Source organism: Diadema antillarum, unplaced genomic scaffold, assembly GCF_040938485.1.
Source record: "Diadema antillarum isolate AM-2024a unplaced genomic scaffold, OU_Dant_1.0 scf00000066, whole genome shotgun sequence".
In the NCBI taxonomy this organism is placed as follows: Eukaryota; Metazoa; Echinodermata; class Echinoidea; order Diadematoida; family Diadematidae; genus Diadema; species Diadema antillarum.
In genome coordinates, this window is record NW_027270955.1 from 2035634 (window position 1) to 2048912 (window position 13279).

The window sequence follows — 13279 nt, forward strand, 5'->3', positions numbered from 1 at the left end:
GTCAAAACTTCAAGGTCACACAGAATTTGCAAGGGTCAACCGATTATCACCAAAATCTAATCGATTCTTTCCTGCCATTATCCAAACATCCCCATAACATTTCGTGCAAATCCGTTTACCCGTTCTCTTGTTATCTTGTACACAAACAAAAAAACAAACAAAAAAACCAAACAAACAAACAAACAAACATACGGAACCCTTTACATAACCCCCTGCCGATTTTCATCGGCGTGGGTAAAAAGAAAAACAAAATTTACGTACCCCCTGGGCAATTACCCCCCTACGGCAATTATTCAATGCAAGGGTTGAATGCAAATATATACTGCACCAGTATTCGGTCACCAACGAGCGCCGCAACGTCCGCGATGCAATTTTGCGCCAACAGGGTAGAGCGCGATGCAGTTTCACCGGCCTTGAACACGCATTGACAATGAGTGCGCATATCGTGCAGTGTGACTGGGACCGAGCAAAATTATTTCATGATTGAGGAATGCTCCTCCAACAAACAAACAAAAAAAGAATCAATGTTAATTTGAAAAATCACCAAATACGGGACAGTTTGTGACGACGGAGAGCGAACCCCGAACTTTCATAAATCAAGAAGGACATAGTTCCTCAAATAAACGTAAATTTCGAAATTCTTACGAATGGTGTTGAGCAGCGAAGTTGGATCGTCTTACGAACAGAGTTGCATGCAGCGAAGTCGGATCGTTTGGGAGATACGCTTTTGTATATGGCGCGCCGATCGACCAACAACACTGTTTATCGGCGATAAACACTTTATCGAGCGATAAACTCTGTTTATCGAGCGATAAACTCTGTTTATCAAGATGAAGCTCTGTTTATCACACCTTTATCAACTGATAAACTGAATTTTTCTCGATAAACACCGTTTATCGGCGGTCGATAAACAGTGTTTATCACAAAAAACTCTGTTTATCGGTCGATCGATAAACATAGTTTTTCCTCGATAAACACTGTTTATCACTTGGTCGATAAACACTGTTTATCACTTGATAAACAGTGTTTTTCGTTCGATAAACACTGTTTATCGCCGATAAACAGTGTTTTTCGTTCGATAAACACTGTTTATCGCCGATAAACAGTGTTTTTTCAGTGTTTATCGCCGATAAACAGTGTTTTTCGGCGATGAACAGTTAATCGGCATTATTGTTCAAACGCGCGCCATATTTGTATGGTAGCGGAAAATCGCAAAGAAACGGAAAATGTTCGGAGTGGTCACTATACCATGGGGTCAAAACTTCAAGGTCACACCGAATTTGCAAGGGTCAACCGATTATCACCAAAATCTAATCGATTCTTTCCTGTCATTATCCAAACATTCCCTGAACATTTCGTGCAAATCCGTTTACCCGTTCTCTTGTTATCTTGTACACAAACAAACAAACAAACATACATACAAACAAACAAACAAACAAACAAACAAACAAACATACGGAACCCTTTACATAACCCCCTGCCGATTACATCGGCGTGGGTAAATATCTCTTATCACGGCGTCTGGTATGTCTCCGTTCTATTGCATGGTTCTCCCAATATGTCTAAAGGTAGAGTAGGTCGCGACAATTATGGTTCAGTTCAGTTTATGGCTCAGTTTTTGAGCCATAATTTTTATGATTGTTATAGCAGAGACGGGTAGATTTCGTTTTTCCTTTTTTAATTTCGAATATTGTTTTGTTATGGTAACCGCATTTTTTTTTCAATAAAGAAAAACAATGAGTGTGGATTGAGTTGATCTCTTTTTCATTTCAGGTTTTGATTTGAGATATAGTTTCTTTTTTTCTGATGGATGTAGTTTTTTGATATGTAGGCCTAAAAGATGTGTTTTATTTATGCTGAAGGATGAGCTGTCATGATGATAATAATTGTTTAAAAGAAAAGAAAGGAATATTGTTTATTTTATTGAAATTTGGCACACGGGATTAATGTGATGTGTAGGTGTGATTTTTTTAAAATCAAAATTAATATATGTAGATGAAATAGTAATGGAATTTTTTTAATGACTAGTTGTGTAATGATATGTTGACAGTGAAATTTTTTCCCCTTTTCCTCATTTTTCTTTTTTCGTTTTTCTTTTCTTTTTGAAAAGTAATCCGAGTATTGATGGGCTGGTACCCTCACTGATTTCATTATCAGTTGTAATAGTAATGATTGTTTTTATTCAGTGTTGAGCAGTGTTGCCATGTTGACAGGATATTTTTTATCTCCTTTTTCTTTTCGTTTTTGTAAAAGCAATTTCAGAATTGATTGGGCTGGTACCCTCATAGATTGATCACTTCTTGGTGATTTACCACATGTGACCACTGTAATATTTGTTCTTTTTTATGTCATGTCGTTATATCATTGTTTGTACAGAGCACCGAAATAATCTGTCTGTTTTTATAACTATGATTGTAAAACATGTGCAATTCAGCCTTTGGCTGCCAGACATGATTTTTAATAAAACCTGTTCAATTCAATTCAATTCAATGTGAGACTACAGTTTCAGACAACTGGCAAACAATTAAAATGACATATCTGTCACAAATGTCTTGAATGACCCTTGACCTTTGACACCATGGCCCCAAAAGTCCCAAGATAATCACCGTAAAGCAGTATAGATATACATTATGTACTCTATAGTTTCATGAAGATACTAGTATACCTTAAGCCTTTTTTGGAGATTTGAAAAAAAAAGTGACATTTTAGCTATTTTACATGACCTTTCACCTTTTTTTGTGGCAATAAATGCATTCATTTATTTCCACAAAAACATCTTAAAGGAGTGCAGAGATATGAAGGAGGTAATGAAATTTTAAGAATTTGAGCTTGACCTTTGATTTTTTTTCCTTGAGCACGTGCACACAAAAGTTGATAGGCACAACCTGTCCACTTACTCTGTGTAAACTTACTTTGTGTAAACCTTTAGTGAAAGCAGACAGACCTCTCCTTTCCCATTCTCTTTTCTACTATCCTATCTCTATGCAAGTCATCCCTCCCTCCTATTCTCTTTCCGACGTATATTACGTACGGGAGCTGCACGCAAATCTAGCCACGCTTATGCTGTAGCCCCACTGTATTATTCATTGTTGTACATTACTTATACGTTTTGCTGTACATTGTGTAAAGGCAATGAAGAAAAAAATGTTCTGTGAACAGCTTATGTTTATGTATGCATATATACATTATAAACTGTGCATGTACAATGATGATACAGAAACCAATAAATCAAATCAAATCAAAATCAAATCAAATCAAATCATATCATATGCCAAGTTTCATTAGGATACCTCCAACAGTTTTTCTTTTTTCAATCACACTGTCCACAAAATTGATTACGGACGGACGGACGACCCAAAAACATAATGCCTCCGGCGACACTTCGGGACGGAGGGACGGAGGCACCTGCACACACATTCACCACCACCACCATCACACACCAGAGTTTATTTTCCCCTGCTACCTTCGCAGCAGAATTTATATTGTTACGAATTTAGTACGTCCTTATCTTTTCCTCGGGCCGGCCATCTTTCCAAGCAATGCTTATAATGGCGGCCCTCTTCATAATCGTTTCTTAACTATAAATGTTATTCTTATCACTGCTGCATAGACATGCATACTGTATATTAAATTTCTTTCATATCGTTGTTTATGCAAGTCAAAAGACTGTGTTAAATTTACTTTACATATGTCCTACATGTTCATGATTATGTACTTAATATGTATCGTGGTTTATGCAAGTCAAACGACTTTGCGTTGAATTTACTTTGTATTTTTCCTGCATTTTCATGATTATGTAACTTATGTAATAACAATAATAATAATAAGGTCTTATTTATCCAGGGTAGCCTCTTCAGTGTTGCCACTGCTCTACCAGAGGGACCTGCCATTATTATTACCCCAGCGTTGCCAGGTACCCATTTATACACCTGGGTCGAGAGGGACATTGTGGGTAAAAACATCTTGTCCAAGGACGTAAGCACTGGGCGGGAATCGAACTCGGGTCCTCCGACTGGGAGTCGAGAGTCTTATCCACTATGCCACAGCGTGTATACTGATTTGCAGAAAATAAAGTATCTATCAAACAATATCAAACAATAAAAACACCATGAACAAAAAGAATATGCACTGTCAAATGCATTGTTTGTATGATGCTGGAATTAAAATAAAATTGAATAAGAGACACACATTGGGAGTGATCTATGTGTACTTGTCGTGTCATCAGGTGAGCTTGTTCACGTGAGAGACAAGGCAGAAGAAGGTATAAGAGTATAAAAATTAAGATAACACGAATGGACCTTGACAAAAATAGCTTAATGATAAGCCGAAGGGCAATGTCGATATTTCAATCATCGCGTGCACAATATCAGGCTCTCAGGTGTGATAATCGACATTTAAGCCCGCCGCACACTACACAATTTTGCCCCGATTCACCGGTCTTAAGACCTTAAAGACTAGAAGTGTGACGTCACAGTCTTGCCAGTTTCCAGTCGTACGATTCGGTCTTAGCGCCAGTCGTAGAGATTTGACATGTTGAATTTCTACGGCCGGTCGTAGTATAGGCTTTCAGCCATTCACAATGGAGTAAAATGCAAGCGCAGGCAGTGCGCACTGCGCGCGCTTTACAATCGTAAGCCTACTAGTAGAGCATGTAAGCCGAAAAATTGTGCAAAAATTGACTAAAGCATGAAACTTTCACCAGTGTTAGTACATGTTATAAGATTCATTCTAAGATCGGGAGGTAAAGTCTGAATTGACCTCTGATGACCTCCAAAGGTCAATGACCTCAAAATTTGATTAAAAATTGATATTTTGCGTCATTGATTAATTATGGTAATGATGTACTAAAAACTCATTTTTGTTACAATGGAATTGCCTTCATGTTCCATAGAACCCTGACAGGTTTCTACCTTTGACCTCTGATGACCTCCATAGGTCAATGACTGACCTCAAATTATCAGAATTTTGATATTTAGTGCAATTGGTTGATGCATGATAAACATAACGATGTCCTAAAAATTCATTTGTGTTACAACTGAATCGTTTTACTATTCCTCAGATCAAGGGAAATTATTTACACGTCTCTGCCTTTGACCTCTGAGGACTGTGACAGGTCAATGACCTCAAAATATCAAAATATTGATATTTGATATATATTCAGTGGTTGACTGTATACCAGGTATGCAATCATGCATTATGCTATTAGCATTCATACTATAAGAAGTGTCTTCTCATTCCACAGAACATTGGTAATTACCCTGTGTATATCCAACTTTGAACTCTAAGGACAATGTGAGGTCAGACTTTTAGAATATCACTAAAAATTTGTGTAGGATTGCGAATATTGATGTTTGGCTTCATTGGTTTAATCCTAAATGTTTAATCATGTACAAATCACGCCTTGACGTTATAATCAAAGTATGTATGCACATTCCACAAAGCATTGGTTCAAAGTAACAGGTCTCAGGAATGTGAGCGGTCAATTACTTCAGAAATGAAGCTTACGTGTCTTCAGTGATGGCAGTGACCTGAAATATGATATTTATGTTTGGGTTAGTTATGCAAACTACCTTCCATGATATTATGGGCAACATTATCCCATTTGCACTGCACAAAATTTGTACGCTTAAACATGGAATGTGGGGAGAGGAGTACCATATTTTGGGTTGATGCTTAATAGTTTGTGAACAGGCATATCGCGAAGTCCCTTGAACTGGATGAAAGGGTGACGGATGCTAACCAGAAAACAACAGGCCCACCTCGTCAGATGTACCTCACGAGTCAAACAACCCGAGTCGTACAGCCCATGAGTTAGCCCACGAGTCATACATCCCGTGACCTAAACACTAGATGAACAAGGTCAATGAGCTCGACATCAAATATAATGGGCCCACAAGCTGTGCGGTCCTCGAGCTCGACACTCGAGGAAAACAAGGCCCACGAGATTAATATATGTATTACATCTGAAAGCTTAATCTATTCAGTGTAGGTCTTCTGGACCTTCCCCTTCCCCCCCCCCCCCCCCCCCCCCATGTGTCGGACTCTTATTGGCCTGGTTTGCCTAAGTGTCAAGTTCATGGTCAATGCTACCTAGTTTCGAGCTGGCGGGCCTGTGTTGGTCAGTGTCAAGCTCGTGGGCTGTATGGTTCCGGTGAATGACTCGTGGTCCTGGAGCATATACAGTGACGTCATGGACCATCTAGAAAGCGACATATACTGTGAGTCATAACATGCATTCCACACGAAGCAACCCTGTGTCTTGCAACTTGCTGTTGTCATCCAATTAAGTTTGGGGCATTACGTCAGGCAATTTTGGGCATTTTTCAATGACCTGTTTAGGAACCTCAATTCCAAATAGGAGTGGAACTACTATTTACTCTAATTGTCTTCTTTATGCTCGATACTCCTTAATACTTAGGCCTAGCTGGCCAAAAGTTGTGCCCCCATGCCAAATATTGGTTGTTTTCAATATGGCCGCCATCCGGTTTGCATCCAATGTGTGAATCAGGGTACGCTGGCAGCGGGTACTATCACCTGCATGATCCGGTTAAGACTCTCTGCCAGCAAGTGATGATTCAGTGTAACCAGCTGAAATTGGTCGAGATCTATACCCTCAACCTGTTTCAAGACAGGGCAGCATCTGCGTCTTCAGTGAAGTACGCGATTGAGCCAACGTACATTGCACGGATCGGCACACAGATCTCCTCCACGACTCAAACAGGATAGACATCCTGAGGTCAGATCAGCGTTCTTATAGGTGCACAGCCACTGTATGCGATTATCAGAGTCTTCTAATGGCAATTATCTAAACAGTTTGGGTGAAGGCAAGCTTGTCTCTATGATGAGTGCATTGCACATAAGCCCTTTTTACACTTGTGCTTCTTAACCCCGGACTTTCTCTGACCCAGGACTATCGTTAGTCCCGTACCAATTTTTTCAGCTTTTTACACCGGCCAATTAGTCACGTACTGTCTCTTGTCCGGGGCTAAGGAGAAAACTGACCTTTTTACACTCATATTTCTTAGTCCGGTACTTTCCAAACCACATGAATATTCATGATTACGCTGTGTACTGTACACGTACACGCACGCACCGGCAGCACTTGATTACCTCGTTTCTGATTGGTCATTGAGGGTCGGACTTCGTCTCCGTCGCTTAGCCCAGGATTATTTTTTCGTTCTGTTTACACTCACTTGCTTGGCACCGCAATTGCGGTGCTAACCCCGCTGTTTTGCAGGACCAGATAGTACCGGACTATCGGTTGGGCTAGCCTACTTTGGCAACAACGAGTGTAAACAGAAAGTGGGCTAAGGATAGTCCTGTACCAACGGTGGGGCTAAGGGGGGGGGGGGGGGGGGCTTAGCCCCACCGTTGGTACGGTGTTGTTTTGTTTTGTTTTAGGGTTTTTTCCCATGTAAATTTTTGCTTAGTCCTGTACCTACGGTGGGGCTATTAAGGGGGGGGGGGGGGCTTAGCCCCACCGTAGGTACAGGACTAAGCAAAAATTTACAAGGGAAAAAACCCTATAGAGTACAGGATGCACGAGATGATAAGAAAGATTCTTTTTGACTCGCGGGATAGGCTACAATCCTTTCTCGGGCAGAAGTTCTGAATTATCGGGTCGTGCTCAGTCTGCACACAGTGAGCTGAACACCATATCAAGTATGGTAATGCGTGTGTGTAATGATACGGGAAAAATGCATGGAAAAATTAAAATACATGTTTGTGTATTTTACGTGGAATCAGTTCCTGTCTGTTGTCTTGGAAGAAATGCATCAATCTTGCAATGTTGTTGTTTATTATTTTCCCTCTCCATTACGAGTACATATGGAACGTGTTGATCAAACTTGTTGTGATGTCGGAAAATGCGAGGCTGTATTGTAGGTGGCCGATTGCAGGTGGCCTTCAATTTGTTTTTCACAATGTATATTGGCATGTTTAATGGCAGACTGTAACTCACCAAGATGCCTCTTGAAATGTTTTGAAAAACTTCTGTTTGATTTTGCATGAGCGGATGATTATCAGTTGTCTTTGTGCTTTTTCATCATGTGTGAAACAAAGTATTGTTTCTCTTCAAAAGATAGCGTACCAATTAATCTGCACTTACTGTTATTGCTCTATCGGCCCTATAAGACATTCAAACCCACCTCCAGCCTAGTCATCCGCAGGCGTTGTGGTGCCGAGCGGGATCTGAACATCTCGCATGAAGCGAGACTTCTCTTTTCTTTTCTTTTCCCCACTAACAATGTGAAACAAAGATATCCGTAGGCGTTGTTGTATGTAGACGTGGTGGAGCGAGACTTCTCTTCTCATTTCTTTTCTTTTCCCCACTAACAAACAAGTTTAGCAGGAAACATAGAACCATTCGCACATACTGTTTACATTTCCCATCACTTGCTTTTAACATCGGAATTTTGATGTACACATTTTGCCTGGAAAAGAATAACCAAGAACTTTTCAACACAATACATGTTCAAAAGAAGCCATTTGGTTCATATGTAATCTACTCGACAGAGTGATTTATAGGGGCCTACTTATCACTGTTCACGTACTCGAAAAGTTTTCGCTTAAAGGGATAGTACAGTATTGGTTGAGATGAGAATTTGGGCTTTTAAATTTTTGCAAGATACCAGAAAACACTTATGATATAGCACAGAGCAGACCATTTTAAGAGCATTTCAAAGTTTATTTGATGAAAATTGGGTATGGAATAACTAAAACATCCAAAAACAAAGTAAAACAAAGCGATCGTTACAAAGTGTGGGTCCCACACTTTATTAGAATCACTCTTTTTTGGATATCTCAGCCATTTCAAAACCAATTTTTATCAAATAAATGTTGAATTCCTCATAGAATTGCATGCTATTTCATATTTCGTATGATATTTCTTATTATCTCACCTAAAAATGTTAGAAACCTGAAATTAAGTCTCCACCAGTACTGTACAGTCCCTTTAAAGGGGAATACTAAAGAAATAAAATTATATATGAAGTCAAAGAGTGGAGCACATAGAACAATTTGTCGTTTACATCGTTTAGAATGGCCTTTTGAAGTGGAGTTAGAGGATATTGAAGATTTACACCTGTCACCCCCCTGAAATCTAAGTCAAAGCGTAAATTTCGAGGCTCTGCCGATGACGTCATGGGTTGAAGGGAATCGCGCAAGGTCTCGAGCGCCGCAGGCCCCCGCGCGCATAGTGCATGCATTGTATTATACAAGTTGTTGTAGATAGTATTTGCATAAGTTTTGAAAGTTTGTTTTTCGATAATGCGCGACATCGTATGTTAAGGCCAGTGATGATCAGGATGATTTCTTGGTGGAATTTGAATGTGGAAGCGGTGATGAACTGAGTGATACAGTACACACGAGTGATGATAGCGATGAGAAACCAGTGATGATGACCCTGGTGAAGTTGGAGAGATAGGCCTAGGTGTTGATGACGAGCCGCACGCTTTTATAGTGCTGACCTGAACTCGTACTTCAGAGCAGCAGTAGGCCTAACTGAACACAGCCCAGTCGCTAGCCCTATAGGTAGCGCAGCGTCTGGTCGGGCTACGTATTATCATATCTTATCACATCACACTCACTCCGTACTCCCGTTCACAGCTCATCAGCATTCTATCCAGCTAGGTACCCTCACAAATTCACTGCACGATCCATTCATTACTTCACCGAGTTCATCAAAGTTTTATCACTATCGATGAAAATCGCAGTGCTCTGTATCGTTTATTTTATCACCAGATAGGCCGGCCGGCCTAGTCATTCGACTTAGCCGATGCCCGCGCATTGCGTGGTATCTAGTATTAGCGATCCACGTACGCCGAATGCTTCGCGAGGTTTTTTATTTTTATTTTCGCGAACCTGGTGCTTTTTGCGCATTTAAGAACACGAGAAAATATTAACTCTCTTTCCGTATATATTTCCCCCTTCCGTAGCGTACTCCCAGTACTCCACAACCACGAATTTAAGCACTCGTGAAATTATTGGCAAGTCCCGATTCGCGAAAAAAAAAAGATTCGCTAAATATATGGCGTACACAGCTGTAGTACTATCGAGGAACTGCTGATATAGTACATTGTACGTACCAAAGAGGTACGAAGCCCAGACTTCTCCGCTCTTTGATACACGGAGACTACTGCACTGCGACATAGGCCTACGCGGCCGGTGATGGGCGCATGCATGTGACTGATTGACTACGAAGCACCACTATCGTACAGGCACTAGGCCTGACAACTTCTGTATTCGTGGCCTAAATAACACGTCACAGACTCTATTTAAACGAAGAAATGTGTGATTTCACAGGAGACTTTCACAGAAAACAATTTTATTTCATTTTTTATGACATTCTGATAAAAAATGTCTTGGGATTTCGTGGTACGAGCCTCGACATCTCGCTCTCATCGAGAGCATACATTGGTAAGCACAGGCTGTTGTGTGATACTTCCGGGTTTGCCCTTCAACCCATGACGTCATGGACACGCCCCCAAAATAACCACGGATCTTCCAATTGAGCATGATTCAGGAAACAATTTTTCTAAGCAGCCGTTCTCCAAAACGCAATTTTCTAAATTTAAAGGCCGCTGTGTTTAACAGGCTCTAAGCTTGAAATGGGGGAATAATCCAACAAAATATGCGTTTCCTTTAGTATTCTGCTTTAAGATACAAGTATGTTCAGAAGACTGCAAACAGTAGAATAATTTGCCCCTTAACATATCAGACTACTACATCGCTTGAAATGACTTCAAACGTAAATTAAAGTCATTCCTCTTAAATGATTACTCTCGGTCGACGAATAAAGTCCTCGTCTGCATGTCATTGTCGATCTCGACAGTGTGACTGGGCCGTCCGTTGAGCGGTCTGCCGTCACGCTGTCAGTATCCTCTTCGTCACCATCACTCTCCACTTTGTATCAGTCTGACGGGGCGCTTCAACATCCCCGATGACACCGATGACACCGATGGTTATTTGGAGTTTGTAATTGCACTCCAAATTGGCGTAAACCAAAGTTTTGTCCTATCGTGACTCATAGTTTTTCCTAATGTCCTGCTGCTCGCCGGTTCAGTCATGACAGTCAGATCCTCATCACATTCACAGCGTAGGTCGATGGTGCATTCAGCGTCGATAAAGATTAGTTGGTTGACTTGGAGGGGGCATGATGTACCAAGAAAGGGGAACTCCTGACTTTATCTCTGTGGTCTCCAACTATTCTCAAAGTTCCTGAAAATTCCAAAATAATCTGCATCCTTTGCTTCACTACATAGTGTTAAGCCGCTCCCACTGCGCTTGCCACTCTAACTGATTTCTCGGCTGAGCCTTTTTTTTATAACTAATTTACCAACAAACTTCTTTTCCTTAAAGCATTGCATTGGCTCAATCTTATATTGGGGTGTGGCGTTCACAAAAAATCAATTCCTTACTGGTCAAATATTCAATTTGCTCGTCCAATTCGTTTCTGTGAAAACTCAATTTTCTATGATTCATCTCAATTTCTGATTAACTCGCCCACTGTCTTTTAGTTTCTTCATTCACTTGTTCTCTGTAACCTCTGGTAAAGACTTTATTGTTTTCTTGGATATCAAAATGATAAACCAAATGAATATGTCCTTCTTATGGCAACCAACGTCATCGTTGTTCTGGGTCATTATCCCTGAATTTGTCTTTGCAGTTCCTGTTTGACCCGCTCCACTAAACGATAAATGCTAAAACAGAGGGATAAATTCTGGCAGGAGGGCCACCTTCCAGCTCAGAGGGTCATTTATGTTTGGGGATCAGAGGGCAAAAACACGTCATTACGTCATTCCCCGTAATTTGGCGCGGGACTTTGCGGATGGAGAGTGCTGACCACTAGCGGGGAAAGTAGCCAACATCAAACTCATAAATTCCTATGACCATAGATTTTTCTTGGAAGAGGTGGTTTTGACCAAAAAGAAAAAAGGAAAGAAAGAGAGGAAATAGCTGGAAGGAAGATAAACGGTTTCATAAACTCCAAGAAGGGGAAAAGACTGAGCATATATTGACCTCACAGGGTGTCTAGGAAAACGACAGCAGTGTTCTGTTTTCTTTTACTCTCTATCCTATTCTATTCTATTCTATTCCATTCTATATTACAAACATGTGCTAGCAGCCATCTGGGCTAAAATTGTGTTTGTTTTGTACATCCTCTAAAGGTCACCAGAGGTCAAAGGTAGAGCCCTATCTGTGCTCTTTGGAATATGAAGACAATTTCTTGTTTAACAGGTAGGGCCTATGCTTGTTTTGTACATCTTAACCATGTTTATCATTAACTAATGACACCACAGATCAATATTATATTTTGAGGTCATTGACCTCTAAAAGGTCACCAGAGGTCAGAGTTAGAAACCTGTCTTTGCTCTTTGGAATATGAAGACAGTTTCATTGCAAAACAGATATGCTTGTTTTGCACATCTTAACCATGTTTATCATTAACTAATAACATCACAGATCAATATTATGGTATTTTGAGGTCATTGACCTCTAAAGGTCATCAGAGGTCAAATGTAGAAAACTGTCAATGCCCTTTGGAATCAGAAGATTTGTAGTACAAATGCATATTTAGTGAAGCGTAACCAAGATCTAAGCCCATCATTCACAAATGCCGCCAAACATCAATATTCTGATATTTAAAGTTCATTGACCTCTAGAGGTCATCAGAGGTCAAATCAGACTTACCTCCCGATCTTAAAATGAATCTTATGGTATGTACTAACACTGGCGAAAGTTTCTTACTTTAGTCAAATTTTGCACAATTCTCATGATTTTGAGGGCTTAACCGCTCTACTATACTCGTAAAGGCCGTGTCACACCATAACGTGGGCTTGTGGCGAGGAGGTAGTTTCCAGCACGTAGAAGATTTTCAGCGGGCGAACAAGAATGTTTGCAATTTTCATTCATGCCTTGTCATACCGTACGGGGGAACTTCTGCGGCTTGACTTGCGGGGAAACAAATTTACTCCAAGGAGCTCTCCGCAGTTGGTCCGCACCTGACAGTATCTAGCGCGTAGTTGCTCGGAGGTGCTCACGCAAGTCCGATTTAACCGCAGCCAAGTTTTGAGCATGACCAAAACTTTTTCCGGGTGAGTCGCGGAAATGCCCATAGAGGTTCACGCAGAACACCAGTAGGAGACCCTTAGCGGCAGTACTTCCCAGGCAATTCCCACGTAGCTACTTCGCAGTCCCGTATGCAGCCAAGATAATGAAGTTCTGTGAGATTTCAGCCATTCCATTAGAGGAATTCCTTCACTAAGTTGTCAGCCCCCAC